Here is a 19,902-nt window from a genome sequence, read left to right as displayed (position 1 = left end):
GTCTTCCAGGGTATGTGAATAAATGTTAGTCCTAGAAAGGATTCTTGAGGAATTTCTCATTTGGTGATTTAGACCAGAACCTTATTGTAAGATAGGCAGTTTTTGGTAGAAAAATCCACTGCTTTATGGACATAAGTAGACTGGTCTTAAGGAAGTTAAGTTCCTTCCTTCCTTCCTTCCTTCCTTCCTTCCTTCCTTCCTTCCTTCCTTCCTTCCTTCCTTCCTTCCTTCTTTCCTTCCTTCCTTCCTTCCTTCCTTCTTTCCTTCCTTCCTTCCTTTTTCTTCCACTTTTTCTTCTTTCCTTGCTTCCTTCCTTTCCTTTTCTTCCTTTCCTTCCTTTCCTTCCTTCCTTTCTCTTTTCTTTCCTTCCTTCCCACCTTCATTCTTTTTAACCTTCCTTCTTCCCTTTTCTTTCTTTCCTCTCTTCCTTCATTTTTTCTTCCTCTTCTTTCTTTCCTTTCTTCCCTTCTTGTATTCTTTCCTTCTTTCCTTCCTTCCTTCCTCTTTTTCTTCCTTCCTTTCGTCCTTTCTTCTTTCCTGTAAGAAGCAACAGGGCATGGTAGATAGATATAAAGATGTCCTTACAACTAGGAAGCACTAGTTTCACATCCTGCCTCTGATATATACTGGTTGTGTGACCCTGAGCAATTTACTTAACTTTTCCATGCTCCAGGTAAGTCGCAGATGGGCTGTTTCCTTGAAGCTTACTTGTACCTAGTTACTTACATGTATGTCATCTCTATCACTAGACTATGAACTCCTCAAGGACAGGAAAGACCTTTGCCTTTCTTTACATCTCCAATGCTCAACATAAGGACTAGCCTACAGGCATTTAATAAGTATACATTTATTGAATGACTGGCTGCAAAGGTGTTAACCAGTCTTGACCAGAGTCATTTCCATTCGGAAGAGTTCCTATACCAATGAAATCACAGGTCCAAACCCTATCTTAATATTTTGTATTTACTCATCTCTGTCCATTTGTTTTCACCCAATAAAAAAGAAACTCCTTCAGGCCAGGCAGTGTCTCATGTTTCACTGCCTAACACAGATTCTGGCTCATAGTAAGTGACTTGTTAATAAATGGTAATGGAATTGAACAGGAAAAGACTTTAGAGATGATCTAGTCACATCTCTTGTTTTTTTTTTTTCAGAAGAGGAAAATGACCCCCAGAGAAGGAGGGATAGACTCAAGATTCCATAGCTAGTAAGCAGAGTCAGGATTTGAATCTGGGGCTCCTGGCTCTGGCTCCAACTCTGCTTCCACTTGGCCTGCTGCCTTGCCTCCTATGAATGGTGCTTTCCATTGAGAGCTGCAGAAAAGTATTCCATTTTTCAGAGACTTGACCATGTGTGGTATGTTTTCTTTCTTTTTTCTTTTCACTTAAAAAAGGCTCTTTTTGTGCATTTTGGACCCAGTTTATCATATTTCTCCCAGTCTCCACTGACTCTTTTGCACTAGACTTTCCGGAGTCGTCCTTGTTAGTGGGAGCTCTGCCTGATTCATTGTGTGAGGGAGATTTAAGACTGCCTATAAAATACTTCTCTCTGTGTTGGGTTTTCTTCTTTTTTTCCTTCCTTGCTGGGCCTCTCTGAGCTCTCCCCTTCCCTCCCCTCCCCACCATTCCCACTCCCATTCCCTTTGGGCAGATCCATAAAGGAGAAAATATATTCACTGTGGAAGAGGAAATGACCATCTGGGTTTGTCTAACCCTTTTAATGAGTGGGGTGGGGTATGTGAGGTGGGCAGGGGAGTGCCTTAGGGTTGTTGACAGTTTTAACCTTTCTCAACTCCACCCTTTAAAATTTTTTTTCACCTTCATAACTTTATTCTAGGCTACAAGAACATTTCAGGATATTGGAAAAGTCAAAGAGATGTTATGAAATCTGTGGAAATTCAAGGATTGATGTGATTGATGGGTAAACTGAGTCACAAAACCCTTCTTGCAAACAGCCACTACCTTTCTTGGTTGGGGTGAGTAATCTGATATGTCATTAATGAGATAGACCAGAATATGGTGCAAGGGAGGCAAAAGGAAAGTTTTCTTCTTTTCAGGATCCAGGTCTCAGAATCACAAAATATTAGAACTAGAACCAGTCTTAAACACCTAATATTCTTGGATTTTAGACCTAGAACTGGAAGGAGATATTTTTGCAGACTCTGAAAGTAGTAAATGGAAGAACTGAAATTTGTCCCCTGAATCTTTTCACTTCACTACCCAGCCTCTCCAAGGGGCATCTGTGCTTCTCCAACATTTTTTGAGTTTTACAAACCACTTTCCTCAAACTGGCTTTTGAGGTATATAGATTTTACAGATCAGAATACTGAGGTCCAGGGGTATTACTTTTAGGCTTTTGTCTATTAAGCATATTTATTTTTAAAATGCACTATGTTCATAGTAATTCTGCACTTGGAAGGGCAATTTTAAATGATTTATAGGTCATTTGATCAATCCATCCTCCATTCACCTAAGTTGTCTTCTGAAGGTTCATGTCTGATGATGTCACTCCCTTACTTAATGAATTCCCTGTCCCTTTCAGGATCAATTAAAATTTTAGAGAGCAAAATTCTCTAGCAGATGCTTTGGGGGAATGGGAGGAGTTGAACCCCTGTCCTTTGCTAGGCAAGATGGTTCCCATTGTGACCTCAAACTGGTTTCCATTGTGACTTCCAATTTCAAACACAGGGCCACTGGGCAACTTAAGGACAGGATCAGCAACAGATGATTGTGAGAAATAATATTAAATCTTGCAAATGTATTCTTTCATAGAATACCCACAATTAAGAAAATTAAGAATGATTAAATTAATTAAAATAAGAATCCCACAATTAAGTAGAAATAAGGAAAAGATGGGGTTGGAACTGTTTCATCCCTGCTGTCAGATTTTCTCAATAAAAAAAACATATACTCAAAAACTTCTACACACGCTCACACACATACATACATACACACAGCTGTGAACTTTTCTGTTTGTCCATTTACATTAGACACTGCAATATCACAGATACTGCCATGGTTCTATGGTCACTTCTTCCTTTTGTCCTTTCCTTGTTTCCTCCTGAGAGTCCCTCAAAACTCATAAAAAACATGAAAAACTGCCATCTACCATGGGTTCGTTTCCAGTCTTTCTAGACATCTCCAAGGATCTTGCAAGAGGCACTAGTCACAGAGTAACATAACATTACTTTTGTTGCGGGAGCAGGGCTGATCAGGAAACTTGTGAACAATTGGAACTTCCCAGAAAACTTAAGTTTGCAAAATATAAACAGGAGGATATTTTCCCAATCTTCCTTAATGCTGGAGTTATCTCTTTGAGATTACCTCCAGTTTTTTCTGTATATATCTTGTTTGTTCATAATGTTTCCATGTTGTCTCTCCCATTAGATGGTAAGCACTCTGAAGGCAGGGACTGTCTTTTTGCCTCTTTTTGCATCTCCAGCAATTAGTACAGTGTCTGGCACATTGTAAACTTGTTGTAACAAATGCTTGCTGACTTACTGGAAAAGAGACTATGAAGTATTGAGGTTTTTGCCCCTATTGTATTTTGAGTGGATCCACTTTTCATTCTGTAATGGATGTGAATCCTTAAGTGACTCGCACCTCCAGTTGTCTATTCACAGTTTATAGAGTACAAATCTGGAAATGTCCTTTTTGCAGCATGTAAAGTAATTGCAAAGATGTGTTTACACTTTGTTGCTTATTTAAGAGGTCTGAAGAAGTTTCTTCATTCCCTGGATGGAATTATAGGGTGGCTAGCCGCTGGCTGGCTAAAGGGTTAGCCATATCCCTGGGGCCTTTAAAAAACAAGTCAAGCAGTTCTAACAAGACATGCTCTTAACTTAGTCATTCTCACTGAGGTAATCCTCTCTGGCAGTTGAGAATCATCACTAGGAGTTGATTAGACAGTTAGTTATAGAGAAAGAAACCAGCTCTTGAGAGAGAATTGTTCTTCAAATTCCCCCTCTTGAAGCATGCAATGAAGGTGGGAGGGGAAGGGAAGGCATGAACTTCCTGCCCTCTCTTCCCCATCTCCATGTCCAGTTGACCCATTAGAAGACACTGTGTCCACTGGATGAGAGAATCAACGGAGGGTTCAAGTTCACTAAGAAAAGACCCAAGACTCATTTTACCAAGGGAGATCAGTGAAACAACATATCCAGGGGGAGCAGTATGAAAGTACAAGAGAATGGAAGAGACTTTGAGTCTCTGATGTGTTGGAGATGGGAGTTTCTATGACCATGTCTTTTTTCTATGAGGATATCTCTTTCATGGTATATTCTCATCATCTAGTGATGCTCTGTGTATTTGGGGAAGTTTACATCTATTCTAAATTTATGGAAGTAATGTTTTCTTACTAGTATTCCTTACTATGCCATCTTTCCTCTTGACTTCCAGTCTTGAATCTCCAGCTGCCTTTTAAACCACTAGAACTGGATGTCCCATAGACCTGTTAAACTCAACATGTCCTAAGTGGGACTCATTATCTTTTTCTATACACCTTCTTCCTTTCCTAACTTCCTTTTGGCTGTTGAAAACACCATCTTCATCCCTGGCATCCAGGCTTAAAAGCTCAATTTTTCACTCTCTCACTCCCCATATTCAATCTGCTGCCAAAACTTGTCAATTTTACTTTCATAACAATTCATCACATATGACTCTGTCTCTCCTCTGACACCGTTCCCCTCCCTGGTGCAGGGTTCACTCTTTAGCATCACCTCACAACAAGACTATTGAAATAGCTCTTTGGTTGGTCTCTCTGACATCAATCTGTGCCCAAGCTGGTCCATTTTCCACTCATCTATCCAAGTCATCTTCATAAAGTTCAGGTCTAATCTTGGCACTCCTTTACTCAATCAATTGCAATGGCTCCCTATCATCTTCAAAAAAAAAATCCTATTTGGTATCGAAAGCTCTTCATAACCTGACCCTTCCTACCTTTCCAATCTACACTTTCCTCCTTTTCTGGTATTCTGCATTAGTGGCACAGTCTCCTTGCTGTTCTTCCAACAATATGCTCCAATTCCTCCTCTAGGCATTTCCTTCATCTCTGCCTCCTAAATTTCCTGACTTCCTTTAGCTAAACTCCTATTCTTCAAGAAATGATTTCCAGGCCCCCCTTCATCTTTGTGCCTTCCCTATGAGGTCATCCCCAATTTATCTTAAAATTCAGTTTGTTGGTACAGAGTTGTTTTCATGTTGTCTCCTCGGTTAGAGGGTGAGCTCCTTGAGGTCAGGGATTATCTTTCAACTTTCTAAATCCCTGATGCTTAGCATTGCTTCTGAAACATATTCAGTAGTACATGCTAGGTGAATGATTAATCTCTGTAAATGTCTTTATTTTGAGCCTGTTGTATTTGGTTGGTTATCGAAGGCAAATGCATTAATGGAGAGTTAGGAGCCATCCTTTTTTGGGGGGGGCAAGGCAGTGGGGTTAAGTGACTTATCCAAGGCCACACAGCTAGGTAATTATTAAGTGTCTGAATTCTAATTTGAACTCATGTACTCCTGACTCCAGGGCCAGTGCTCTATCCACTGGGCCACCTAGCCACCCCATGAGCCATACTTCTATGAGAACAGAATCATAGAATACTTTGAACCTTAGTTATCTCCCAACTTTTGAATATGAATTGGGGAGTACCTTAGAGGGAATGCTACAAATTTATTGACAGTAGTTTTTCAGTCATTGTAACTGTTAGATCTCTTTCAAAATGCTATACAAATAGGTATTCCCTCATCTTATACCTATGAAGTTGATTCTTTCAACCCAAATATCAGTTTTGCAATTGTTTAAGTGATATTTCATCTTATTCAGTTTGACCTGATGTAAGTCTTTGGACTTCAAGCCCAGTATTCTTTCCTTTTTAATATAGTACTTTCCACTGAGAGATGGTCTAGTTGTACTTCGTGTAGAAAAAGAACAATGAATTTGAAATCAGATTTCTGTTTAAGGAGTGTCTTCTTCCCTCAAAGGAAGAGTGACATAGAGGATAGAGAGCTGTCCTGAAAGTTAGGAAAACCTGAATTGGAAGTCTGTCTTTGAGATTTTGGGGCTGGGTGAGCATGGGCAGGATAACTCCTTTGGGCTTTAGGTAGATCCATAAACTAGAGAAGGTACTGACCTGCAACTGTATGGGGACTTCCCTCACTCCATCCCCTCTTGGATCTTTAAGGAGATATAGAGAAGTTGGAGAGAATGCAGAGGAAGGAAGTGAAAATGACTTGAGGGTTAGAAATGAAGTCTTTCGGAAAAGATGAAAAGAATTGGGTGATTCATTTTGGAAAAAAGATTGAAGATAACAGAAGAGAGTGTTGAAGGTTACAAATATGAAAAAAAAAGTCTTCATTTCTACCCTGGGCAGATTAGGAAATGGATTTAAAGTATAATGTTAGGGATAGAAGTTAAGACTGAGCTGGGATCCCAGAATGCATTTCTAAAAAAGGAATAGGGATCTGTTGAATGGACTTGACCACAGTCACTAAGTCATGGGCTCATGCATGTAGAGCTGAAAGGGAGCCTAAAATTTATCTGTTCAGCCTGCTCATTTCACAGGAGAGAAAACTGAGGTCTGGAGGGGGGCAGTCATTTTCCCTAGATCCCAAGGTGGCTGAGCCTAAATAAAAGTGGGATTTAGACTTAGTGATTTGTGAAGGCTGGAACCCTAAAGTTCCTTGACCAGTGATGATACCTATGAAGAAATATCCCTCAATGGATACTAAGTGAAATAAGAAAGCCTAAGAGAAAAATTTGTACAACAACACTGTAAAGACAAAGAACTTTGAAAGCTTCAAGAGCTCTGATCCATGTAATGACCAGATGTTTGTCCTTCAATTTTGAAGAAGACCATGACATCAGGGAGGTGATGCCTTGATAAACATATGAATTAGATTTGATTGGGGGTGATGGTGCTGTGCAAAGTCTTCAGCCTTACTTTCTCCTCCAGAGTCTTCTAGGTCCAGTGACCTGATATGAACCAGGATGACTGGAGATGGCCCTAGATGTGGGGCAATCAGGATTAAATGACTTGCTCAAGGTCACACAGCTAGTAAATGTCAGAGGTTGGATTTCAACTCTTGTCCTCCTGATTCCAAGGTCAGTACTCTTGCCTCCTGACAAAGAGGAAGGATGAGATGGCACCAATATAGGAATAGGTTTTCTTGACAACACACATATATTACAAAGGCATTGTTTTTTCCTTTCCTTTTTTTAAAATTGGTTGGAAAGGGGTGGGAGGTAGAGCAAATAAATGTACATTGAAAATAATTTCTTTTTGAAAGAGAGATAGTGAGTGGCTTCCATTCTCAGCAGACATCTTCAAGCAAAGGTCATACTATCATTTGCTGGGAATATTGTAATGAGGATTCATTTGAGTTGAATTAAATAACCATTCAGCTCTCTTCCAACTTTAATATGAAAGACCTTAAATTCTATGAATGATTGAGGGTAAGAAATAGAGTCTTTGGGAAAAGATGAAAGGAATTGGATGATTCTTTTTGGAAAAGAGACTGAGGGCAATAATCATCCAATCTTTTAAGGAAGGTAAATACTTAGATTCATGTGTAATATGGTTACTTAAAGGGTGGTGAAATAAATGGTAAAATAAAACCCTCCATTAAATCCTTCATTTATCAGTCAGTCAACATGTGTTCATAAAGAACCCATGGTGTCAGTGTGCTAAGTGTTGGAGATACAAAAAAGAAGTGAAAGACTGTCCTTGCCCTCAAGGAGCTTACAATCTAATGGGGGAGATAATGTGCAAACAAACATATGCAAAGTAACTATGTATAGATAGATAGGAAATAATTAACAGAAAGAAGGCACTGTAATTAAGAATTTTAGGTTCTATTTGAAACCTTAAATATCTTTTTATGTAAAATGGGGAAGATTTCTAAGATCCTTTTCAGCTCTAATATTCAGATTCAAAGTACCCATCACCTTACAGGACTGACTTTTCCAGTTCTTCCTTCATCCACCTGCTGAATAGATCTGCCTAAAGCACAGATCTGACTATTTTACTTATTCTTTCCATCTTAAAAATATTTAGTGTCTTCTATCATCTCTTGGATAAAAATCAGTGTTCTCAGTCTTATATTTAACGTCTTTCACAATGTGATTCCTCGCCTACCTTTCCAGCATTATTTCAATATCTCCTATATTTGCCCTTTGTTCTTGTCAAACTTTTGACCTTTACCATTTCATGACTTTCCATTTCTCTATTCCAGTCTATCCCAGGCTGTTTCCTAAACCAGGAATACTCTCCCTCTCCCCTTCTTCCTCTTAGGATCTTCAAAGCTCCATTCAGGCACCATTTCTTATGTGAAAACTTTCCTAATTCCCCAGGAGTTAGCATTCTTTTCAAATTACTCTGAATACAGTTTGCATTATTAACTTCCATGTGTTGAGATTGGCTGAGGCAATTGGTCCATGACCTCTAAAGTTAGTTGGAACAGAATAATCCAGGAGATAAAACATTTGAGGAAAAACTGGTTGAAGGGGAAGGATGGGAGAAGAATATCTTGGCCTTGGACTGAGCTTCCTGACCTCTTCCCTTCCAGTCTTAATCACAGGAGGGCCTTGTGAGTTTTGAGGGGTCCAGATGAATTTTGATTTCCCATTTTCTCATCAACATCCTAATAGCATCTCCAGAAAAACTGGTAACACCCTTTGCCTGAGTAGCTAAGGATTGACTGAGATTCAAAAGTCACAGTAGAAAAAGAGCAACACAAACCCCCAAACAACCAGCAAAACACTCCAAAGGGAACATATTGAGAAATACTTCAAAGGTACTTTTAGAAGTTGTGAGTTACCCTTTGCCACGTGTGGTCTCTAAGCTTGAATCCACTTCCACTACTTGTAGGGGAATGTATCAAAGGTTTTTTCCCCCTTTTTTGGGGGTGTGTGTGGAGGCAACTGGAGTTGTGACTTGCCCAGGGTAGCATAGCCAATAAAGTGTCTGAGGCTGGATTTGAACTCAGATCTTCCTAATTCCAGTCAGTGCTCTCTCTACTAAGTGTCAAAGACTTTTGGGAGAGTTTTCGTGCCGGATGTTCTTATTATGGCACCATAGTAATTAGTAACTTTTGAAAGCTTTGTTGTTGGTGGTGGTGGTGAGTTTCTTTTGGACCTCTTTGACTCTTCATGACTCCATTTGGGGTTTTCTTGACCAAGATACTGGAGCAGTTTGCCATTTCCTTCTCCAGGCTTCTAAAAATGGAATCTGGCTAACTAATTGATAGCCATTGACAATTATAAGCAGGAAGCAAATTGGTTTGGGGCAGAGCTATCCCAAGATGGCAAGTTGGAGAGGAAAACAGATTTCTGTGAGTTGTTTTTCTTAATAGAGAGGTAGAAAGATATTACTGAAGAAAAACTGTGGTGTGAACTTTCTGATATTATTAATTTACCTTCACTGGTTTATTTTGTGAGAAGAGACCTCTTACAAAGTTAAGAGCAATTTATAAATATTTGTAATGTAAAAACAAAATGACAATTAAAAACACCCATCTGGCAAGTTAGTGGCAAAGGTAAGATTCAAACCCAGACTTCTTGACTCCCAAAATAGAGACCTTTCCTTTCTACTCCAGCCTCCTCCCTCTTTCCTATCCGGAGTTAGCACAGTTTTTCTAGTTCATGAGCATAGATTAAGCAAAAACGCCCTAGACTTTCAAAGATATGTGACTTGTTTGCTTCAGAAAGCCATTTGTCATAATAATGGCTTACACTCAGGGGTATACTGGGATCAACTTACATTGACTCAAGAGAGTCAATTGTTAATTTTCGTTGTTAATATTTATGTCTCAGAAACTGGAAAATGATAGAAACCAGCATTTGATGAATTGCTTTGTAGATTGCCCAGACTTGAGATCAATGGAGAAAGTGATATAACAGAGATTAAACTTTCTTGTAGACACCTTTTTCCCCTTAACAAGTTGATTGTTAAATATTGATCAGCACAGCCCTGTGCTTATACTTAAGACTTACTATATTGTCTCTATTGTCTCCTTTGATTTTCCCATCAACCCTGTTAACCCAGAATGAAATCATTATCTTTGCATCTTTGCACAAAGTTGTCCTTCATGAATGGAATAGTTCTCCTTTCGTACCTGGTATTTCCCTTTTTTTGGTAATCTCGTCCCTATCCTTCAAGTTATTAGTGCAATCCTTCTCCCCATTCTCCATTTTAAACATTTAAAAACATTTTTTTGAATTTTTTTACTCTTTAAAATATTTATTTAATTATTTATAAAATTAATCTATTTTAATTATTTCATTAATTAATATTTTAAATATTAAATTTAAAATAGTTACTTTTATAAAAAAGAATTTGGGGTCTATTTACTTCCTAAATATATGTATGCATGTAAATAACATTGCAGTTATTTGTCAGCTCCATGAGGGCAGGATTGGTTTTATTTTCATCATTGGGGACCCTGCTCCTAATACAGTTCCTGGAAGGTAGTAGGTGCTTGATAACTTCTCCCTGAATTTGAGTTGAATTTCCATTTAACAGATGAGTAACCTGAGGTTTGAAAGGGCTGAAGGACTTAAGGTTTCATTGTTTTTCAGGGTTTTTTTGTTTTTTTTTTTTAGTTTTTGCAAGGTAATAGGGTTAAGTGGCTTGCCCAAGGCCACACGACTAGGTAATTATTAAGTGTCTGAGGTTGGATTTGAACTCAGGTCCTCCTGACTCCAAGGCCACTGCTCTATCCACTGTGCCACCTGGCTTCCCCTTAAGATTTCATTTTGAGAAAGGGGCAGATTAGATAAAACATTCCCTCTGTTTTCTCCTTGTCTTTGAAACTATGGAACCCAGGGCATTTTCCACTATATTCCTGGCCTGTGTAGCTCTTGAATGGAAATGGTTTGGGGAGACCAGATCAAAAGCTGCTTTTCTTTCTAATGCATCTCTGCTACTCCTAACCCAAGGTACTGGCCATACTCTGGTTAGGGTTCCTTCCATCGACACCCCAAAGGTATGACTTGTGATTCATGAGGTGAAGATGGATGGAGCCCTGCACCCCTACCCCTGGGGGGGACCCAGGCACCAAGTAGAGATGCAGGATGCTTGGCAGCTGGGTAACAGGACTCACCCCCTGCATTTCCAGGCCCCAGGGTTGGTGCCAGCCAGCCACATGGCTGGAGAACAGAAATAAGCAGGGAGCAGAGGGGAAGAACCTGCTTCCCATTAAACACACTCATATGTCTTCCAGAGGCTGGGCCTGGAGGGGCTGGACTGGCACCATGGAAATCTCACACCTGCCCTTTGCAAGGGAGCTCAGTGTTGGGGGGGCTCCCCTGTCCCACCACAGTTATCTGGACCCTAAAGTGCTTTAAGGGCTCCTTGAAGTGTGAAGATATTTATATGGAAACAGGGCCTTCCTGCTTTGATGGTTTGTGTAAACAGTCTGTGTGTCTAATGGCCTGGCCTTGGCATGGCTCTCCTGACAGTTGCCGGCACCTGGGCAAAGCCGTCCTGGCCTTTATGTTGGTTGTGAAGCGAAACTGTTTCAAGTCCCCCCCCCCCCCCCCCCCCAGAGGCTTTTATTATATAATGGGGCTGTTTCCCGGCTTGGACACAAGCTGTCCCCTTCTCTGGTCCCTTTCATTCTTTTCTTCACCTGAAGTTTGAGGCCGTCTCTAAACTTCTGCTTCCCCATTGATGAAAAATTTAAAACAAACAAAGCTAAGATAAAAATTATAAAAAAGAACCAATCAGAGTGATAAGCAATCTGGGGCGAGTGACGCCAGATATCCCTTCAAATCAACTTTTCCAAACAAATTCAACTGATGTAATGAGACATGGGGACCCCAAGGATGGTGTGAGAGGAGGGAAAGGACACTATGAGGTGGCTTCTGAAGAGGATGAATCTATGGTCTGAGCTTGTTCATTGATTGGTTGGGGAGAAGAAGACCAGTGTGGACCTGGGAGGAGTTCACTTGGGGAGCATGGGAAGGGGCAGGGCATAGGGTGGGAAAGAGCAGCATTTTGGAGGTTTCTGTTTTTAACTAATGATTTTTGATTATTTGACATGAAATTAGTTGCTTATGCAAAGCTGAAGGTACTCTCAAAATTAAAAACAAATGAACAACCCTGTTCATCACACCCTAATTATGGCTCTGAAATGAATATTTGCCAGTTTTTTTTTTATCTATCCTCCTTTATCTGCCATATCAGCAATGTTTATGTGATGCTTTAAGACTTATCCAAGACTTAACAACAATTATTAATTATAGATGGGATTAATGATTATTACTAATTAATAGGAAATTAATAATAGGAAACATTTTTATAGAACTTGAAGATTTGTATATTTTGTTATTATTCAATTGTGACCGTCTCTGATCCCATTTGGGGTTTTCTTGCCAAAGTTATTGAAGTGATTTGCTATTTGCTTTTCCAGTTCATTTTATGGTTGAGGAAATTGAGGCAGCAAGGTGAAATGTCTTGCCCAGGGACAAACAACTAGTGAGTAAGTGAGGCCAGACTTGAATTCAGGACAATGAATCTTCCTGATTCCAAGACCAGCACTCGATACACTGTGCCACCTAGCTGATCTTTGTATACTTATATTTCCTATAATATTGATTATATTGAACTTTAAGGTTTCTATTAATTAAACTTTATATATTTATATTTTATTATGTTCTATTTATGTTTCTATTCTATAGAACTTTAAGGTTTGTATGTTTATTAACGATCCTCATCCCAACCCTAGGAAGTAGGTACTATTATTCCCATTTCACAGGTGATGAAGCTCTCAGAGAAATTGTGTCATATAGATACTAAGTGACTGAAGCAGAATTTGAACTCATGTCTTAACTGATTCCAAGCCTTGTATTCTATTCATTTGAGTATCAACATTCCCCTATGAAACATTGAGAAGTAGGTGGTGCAAAAGTCACTACCTTCATTTTTCAGAGGGTGACTAAAGGCAGTTGAAGGAATGGAAAGGATCACCCAGGATTCCATAGCTGGTAAGTTGTGGTTCCTCCTTCAGCCTAGTTCTCTGCCTCCTCATTTTGGAGGTCTCTTTGGCTACCTCTGTATTCTCCGCTTTCCATCTGTGAGTTTCAGACTCTAAATACAGATCCCTAAGTCGATCTGTCCTGATGGAGAGATGGAGAGGAACTGAACCATAATGAAGATTAAATAAATGATGCTTCCTTGAGATCCTTGCTTTTTTCCCACCCCTGGCCCTTGGTTTCTTGGTTCTGTGTCTTTGCCCACCTGGTTTCCACCACCATAAATGCCTTTCCTTCAAGGCTTAGAGCAAATGCAATGTCCATGAGAGACATGGACAAGCTGGAAAGAGCCCCCATCATAATGATGATATTCCTAGGAGGTTCAGGTGAAGAGACTGAAGCTATTTGTTCTAGAGATATTTCCATTGCCTCCTTGAGGGCAATATTTGTGTCAATGATCCCTATTCCTTAGGTGGTTCAGTGGTTATAGTTCAGGATTGGGAATAAGATTGGTTGTTCAATTGTGTCTGACTCTCCATGACACTAATGCATTATTGGTGGAGTTGTGAATAGATCCAACCATTCTGGAGAACAATTTAGAGCTATAGTCAATGGGCTATAAAACTATGCATACCCTTTGTTCTAGCAATACCACTACTAGGTCTGTATCCCAAAGAGATCATAAAAAAGGGGAAAGGGCCTTTTTATACAAAAATATTTATAGCACTTCTTTTTGTTGGTGGCTAAGAATTGGCAATCAAGGGATGCCCACCAACTGGGGCATGGATAAACAAGCTGTGGTACATGGTTGTAATGAAAAGTTATTTTGTTATAAGAAATGACAAGCAGGATGATTTCAGAAAAAACCTGAAAAGACTTACATAAACTCATGCAAAGTGAAGTGAACAGAACCAGGAGAACATTGTCCACAATAGCAGCAAAATTGTTTGATGAAGAATTGTGAATGAATTAGTCATTCTCAGCCATACAATGATCCAAGACAATCGCAAAGGCCTAAAGGGGAAGTGTATTATCTGCCTCCAGAGGAAAAAAAAAAAACTGGTATTAATTGAATACAGACTAAAGGATGTTATTTTTCACTTTCTTTCATATTTTTCTTTTATCTGAGTCTTCTTATATAAAATGACTGATATGGAAATGTTTAACATAATTGCACATGTATAGCCTATAATCTTGATTGCTTACCATCTCAGGAAGGGAAGAGCGGAAGGAAGGATAGAATTAGGAACTCAAAACTTTAAATGAAAATGGTGAGAAAAAATCCTGAATTTAGACATCCCCTAGCTTTGTGAGCCTGGGCAAGTCATCTAATTTCTTTAAGCCAAAGTTTCCTTATTTTTAAAATGAGAATGGTAATATTACCTGCTTCTTAGCAGTTTTGTGAGGATCAAATAAGATAATGTATATAAAGCATTTTTCAAAGCTATATAAATGCTATTTACTATTAACCATTTAACAAAGTTAACGAAGTGCCTTTTTCATAGTAAAAACTTAATGAATACCCATTCATTCCTTCATTCCCCTAGAAAGGTTGTGTTAAAGGGTTTAGTCCTTCTGTCCCCAAAGACAGAAATAGAAGCAGTGGATGGAAGGGAGGGAGAGACTATTTTCTTCTGAATATTAAAATGTAAATCCCTAGAGATCATAGATTTGAAAGGCACTGGAAGGGATCTCCAAGGTTGTCTGGTCCAACCCCCTCATTTTACAGATAGGTCCATGGAGGTTAAGTGACTTGTCCAGGGTCACTTAGGTAGTCAGGTCCAGGTCCAGACATGAGTTTTCAACAATCCTAAAAACTAACTTTCTAACAATGAGAGCTACTCAGCAAGAGGACAGGCAGCAGGAAGACCTATTGAGAAGATGGTGGAGAGAATTACTCCTTCAGATGTGTATGGAATCTCAGTTGGATCCAATATAAATGAAAGCATTGGATTAAATGATCTCCAACATCACTCTTGATTCAAAGTCTGGTGTTCCAAATGGAGGACCCGTGAGACTCCTTCGCACTCCGAGATTCTGGGAATCCATGATTGAAAAGAGAAGTTAACTGAGCTCTGTGTGTGCTTAAGAGGTAAAGGGGGGTAAGGGGGGTGTGGAGGGCAGCGGGAACTGCAAATGAAACAAATCCTCCTGATGTTTGCAGAAGGAAATGAGACCGGATTGAGCACAAGTTCCAGAGTAAAGCAGTAAGTTTAGAAAAATACTTGGAAAGGGCCAGGAGAATGAAGTAAGTTTTCTAAATTGAGGGGAGGGGAGGGGGGGGATTAGCAATGGAATGAATACATTGAAGGACTCTTTTTGCCACAGCTCCTCCTTCCAGCCCTTCTCCAAACAAACAATCTAGCATTAAAGTATATATGATAGATCTAGGGAAAAATGAGACCTTGGGCACAACTTGTATGAATCAACTTCAGAAAATTTGAAGGAACTGTATCAAACCCTTGTATCAGAGTTTCCCTCCTGATGAAATGTCTGGACACTTTGTAGGTCTTTCAATTCTTGGGTATTTTGCTCCTGAGGTGAAATTTGGAGATGTTAGTATTCGGCTTTTTTAAGGCTACCCACCAGTTCCTCTTATAAGCACTTAGGTTCACAAGGCTCAAGACAGAAAAATCTGATTCATAAGTGAAAGGGTACAAAAAGTGACCACTTCTGTGGTCACTGAGGGTCAAGAGTTATCTCTTCCATCCACCCCTACTCAAGGGACCTGTACTGTCATGAGGGCTTACAGTTCTACCTTAGGTGGGACCTCAGCTATGGAGAAGGTGAGGGTTCATCCTTCCTTACTGGAGTATGCTATTCTTTATCTGGAATCTGTCCTTTGGTCGATGCTTCATTGCTTTGTTATCATTGTCCTCCATTGATAGAACATATAAATCCCCTCTGTCCTCAGCTCTATTTTATGAATTTGATCTTCTTTTTATATTGGATCTTCTCCAGCAGGTGGTGCTAGTTACCCCTTTCCAGGGATCAGTTCTCAAGAACCTGTTGTCTGGAGCAATTCCTGAGATTTCAGTCAACATTAGAGCTTTGCCACCTCTGGAATAATCATGTATTTCAAGATTATTTAAACCTTCTTTGCTTCATACCAGGACCCAGTGATCACAAGGATCTCTTCATGTGGCTATGGGGACACCTCTTTCTTGGACTGTTTAAAAAAGGACTTCTTTTTTTCTACTCTTGGTCAAGCCCATCATAAATCCATCCCATTTACACCCATCTTCCCCAAATCCTGGGCAATATGCCTTTTGCTTTCATCAGCACCTACCACTGAGCCATTTGGAGTTTGGAGAGGTACTTCTGACCTCATTCCATTTGCCTTTCTATCTTTTATCATCCTCTAAGAAATGGGACCATGGGCTCATTTTTAAGATCTTCAAAAGGGAGAGGATAGAAGCTGATGTTTCAAAGCAGATGATAACCCCATTCTAATTTGTTACATGTCTCTCTCTCCAAATGAACCTCAAAACCATTGTTCTCTCTTGATGCTTTTTTCTTTTATTTTAAATTTTATTTATTTAAGGCAGTGGGCTAAGAGTGACTTGCCCGAGGTCACACAGCTAGGCAATTATTAAGTGTCATCTTTGTTTTCATGTCATTTTCATTTTCCAGTAAGTCCTTCCTCTTTCATTTAGAAAGTCATTCCTTATAACAAAATACATTTTTTTGGGGCAAGGCAATGGAGATTAAGTGACTTGTTCAAGGTCATACAGCTATGAAAGCATTAGGAGTCTGAGACTGGCTTTGAACTCAGGTCCTCCTGATTTCTCATCTGGTGCTCTATCCACTGCACTACCTAACTGCCCCAACAAAACACACTTTAAAAAATGTAGAAACTAAAAAAGTAGCCCCAGCAATAAAATTCAAAAAAAATTTATGCAGTTTTATGCATCCATAGTCTTCTACCTCTGCAAAGAAGGAAATTGGATTATCTAATCCCTTCTTGGAGCCAAACATAACACATTTTAATTATACAATATCCAGTTTATTCTTTGTGGTTATTATATCATTTGACATTATTTTCCTGTCTTGCTCTGCATCAGTTCATATAGGTCATCTCATGCTTTCCTGTGGTCTTCACAGTCATTGTTTCTTTTGGCCCAGTAATATCCCCTCCTATTCATTCATCACGACTTGTTTAGCCATTCCCCCAAACAATAGGAACCTACTTTGTTTCCAGATCTCTACTATTACAAAAAGCTCACCTCTCTATAGGGATAGACACTTTCTAAAGTGCTCTGTTCACAAATCACTAGGGAGGCAGAATGGGAAGGGACCTCAGCTGCCATCTAGCCTGACCCATATACAGAAGGAATCCCTGCCAGAATATTCAAAACCAGCAATTGTCCAGTCTCTGCTTGAAGACCTCCAAAAGAGAGGGAGGCACTATCTCTTCAGGTAGCCCCCTCTGCTTGGGTATAACTTTGCTTCTTAGGAGGTTCCTCCTGGCTTCTAGCCTCAGTGGTATTCTTTGTAACTTCTCCTTATCATTGTTCCTGGCTTTGCCATGGGTGGGGGCTGTAAAGTACGTCTGACCCCTCTTTAATATGACAGAATTAAGAGACCTCCATTTCTGGAGACAGTTATCACATCTTTTTCTCTTCTGAATCCTCTGAAGGCTAAACTTGAGTCTACAGACTAAGCATGCCCACTTCTTTTTTTTTAAGGGTTTTGCAAGGCATTGGGGTTAAGTGACTTGCCCAAGGCCACACAGCTAGGTAATTATGAAGCATCTGAGGCCGGGTTTAAACTCAGGTATTTCTGACTCCAGGGCAGGTGTTCTATCCACCTAGCTGCCCCTATGCCCACTTCCTTCAACTGACACACATAGGTCATGGACTCAAGGCAAGGCTCTTTTAACAGCCCTGTTGCCTTCTCCTAGGACTCTTGTAAAATTGGCAATGTTCTTCAGCTGTGGCACCTAGAACTGAACAGAATCCTCCAGAGAAGGTCTGATAAGAAGTCCAGAGTTTTCTCAGATCAACTGTTGTTTAATCATGCCTCCCCTGTATTATATTTGTGTTGTTGATTTTTTGTTTCCAAGTGAAAGACTTTGCATTTACTCTTGAACATATAGCAACATTCCCGTTTTATAGATGAGCAAAACTGAAGGCTAAAGTACCTTGCATATGTAACAGAATCAATACATGGCAAAATCAGGACCCAACCTGAGATCTGACTCCAAGTCCAGGGCTGTTTCCACTAAAAGTCTTTCTTTCTTTTTCCCCTTTCTCCCTCCCTCCCTCCATCTAAAACCCTAGATGTAGTGCTGGAAGGGACCATAAAAATCGTTGAGTTCAACTTCATTCTTATATGGATCACTTGGCCCAACCCATTTCTGAACCCTGGCTGTCCTGAGGAGTGGTCACTCAGTCTCTACTTAAAGACATCTGGTGAAAGGAAACTCATTACCTTTCATGTTGGCCCATTTCACTCTTGGACAGCTTTGGGAAGTATTTCCTTACATCCAACCCAACTCTGATTTTCTACCTCTTCCATCCATGGCTCAACACTAGCACCAGAAGGCCTTTCCTGAACCCCCGTTTCCTAGCATCTACCCCTCCTCACCTTTTGTCTTGCATCTTTTTTTAAAATTTACATATATAGAGGGATATGTTTTCTTTCCTATTTAGAATGTAAATTTTCTAAGGGAAGGGTTATTTTTCCTTTATCTTTGTATCTATAGTATATAGTACAGAGCCTGGTTCATAGTAGATACTGATTGATAGGGCTAAACAAAGCAAATCTAAGCCCCTTTAAAGATCAGGTAGGTGGTGGTGAATAGTGTCAGACCTGGAGTCAGGAAGACTCATCTTCCTGAGTTCAAATATGACTTCAGACACTTACAAGCTGAATGACCCTGGGCAAGTCACTTAACCCTGTCTGCCTCAGTTCCACTATCTGTAAAAATGAACTGGAGGAAAGAAATGCCAAACTACTTCAGTATCTTTTTTTTTTCAAGAAAGATTTTATTTATTTTGAGCTTCACATTTTTTTCTCCAATCTTGCTTTCCTTCCCCCACCCCCACAGAAGGCAGTCTGTCAGTCTCCACATTGTTTCCAAGGTATGCAATGATCCAGGTTGAATGCAATGAGAGAGAAATTACATCCCCAAGGAAGAAAAATAAAGTACAAGAGATAGCAAAATTACACAAAAAGATAACAGTTTTTTTCCAAGTTAAAGGCAATAGTCCTTGATCTTTGCTCAAACCCCACAACTCCTTCTCTGGATACAGATGGTATTCTCCATCACAGATAGGCCAGAATTGACCCTGATTGTTGCACTGAGGGAATGAGCAAGTCCATCAAGGTTGATCATCACTCCTATGTTGCTGTTAGGGTATATAATGTTTTTCTGGTTCTGCTCATCGCACTCAGCATCAGTTCATGCAGATCCTTCCAGGCTTCCCTGAATTCCCGTCCCTCCTGGTTTCTAATAGAAAAATAATGTTCCATGACATACATATACCACAGTTTGCTAAGCCATTTCCCAATTGAAGGACATTTACTTAATTTCCAATTCTTTGCCACCACAAACAGGGCTGCTGTGACCAGGCCTTCACTCATTTATATGGATACCAACATGTGAGTCCATAGCAGAAGCCAGTTTCAAACCCATAGAATGCTCTTCCTGAGGTTTCATCACAATCCTCTCCTACTCCAATCTAGGGATGGTTGTATCTGGGAGAAGAGAAGCTGACTCAGATGATTCCACAAATTCTATTAAAAAAAGGAAGAGCACTGGACTTGGAGTCTGGAAGACCTGGATTCAAATCTCCATCTCAGAGATATTAACTGGCTGTGCAACCTTGAGTAAGTCACTTGACCTTCAGAAACTTCAGCTTCCTTAGTTGTACAATTAAGGGGTCAGGCTTTATGACCTCTGAGGTCTCTTTTATATCTAAATCTATGATCTAG

At 39.8% G+C, this 19,902-nt stretch overlaps 1 long non-coding RNA gene across 1 annotated transcript in view; it reads left to right on the top strand.

The window, feature by feature from the left end:
- The first annotated feature begins 1,180 nt into the window (after positions 1–1,180).
- Positions 1,181–19,902, top strand: part of LOC141491085 (uncharacterized) — a 41,336-nt gene continuing 22,614 nt past the window's right edge. Inside the window, exons 1-2 of the long non-coding RNA XR_012469456.1 lie at positions 1,181–1,356; positions 1,837–1,975. This is a non-coding gene — a long non-coding RNA (uncharacterized LOC141491085). The remainder of the gene's footprint in view (positions 1,357–1,836; positions 1,976–19,902) is intronic.

The sequence above is a fragment of the Macrotis lagotis genome, chromosome 1 (genome assembly GCF_037893015.1).
Source record: "Macrotis lagotis isolate mMagLag1 chromosome 1, bilby.v1.9.chrom.fasta, whole genome shotgun sequence".
In the NCBI taxonomy this organism is placed as follows: Eukaryota; Metazoa; Chordata; class Mammalia; order Peramelemorphia; family Peramelidae; genus Macrotis; species Macrotis lagotis.
Note: the sequence above shows the minus strand (reverse complement) of the source record. Positions and strands in the feature narration are given on the sequence as shown.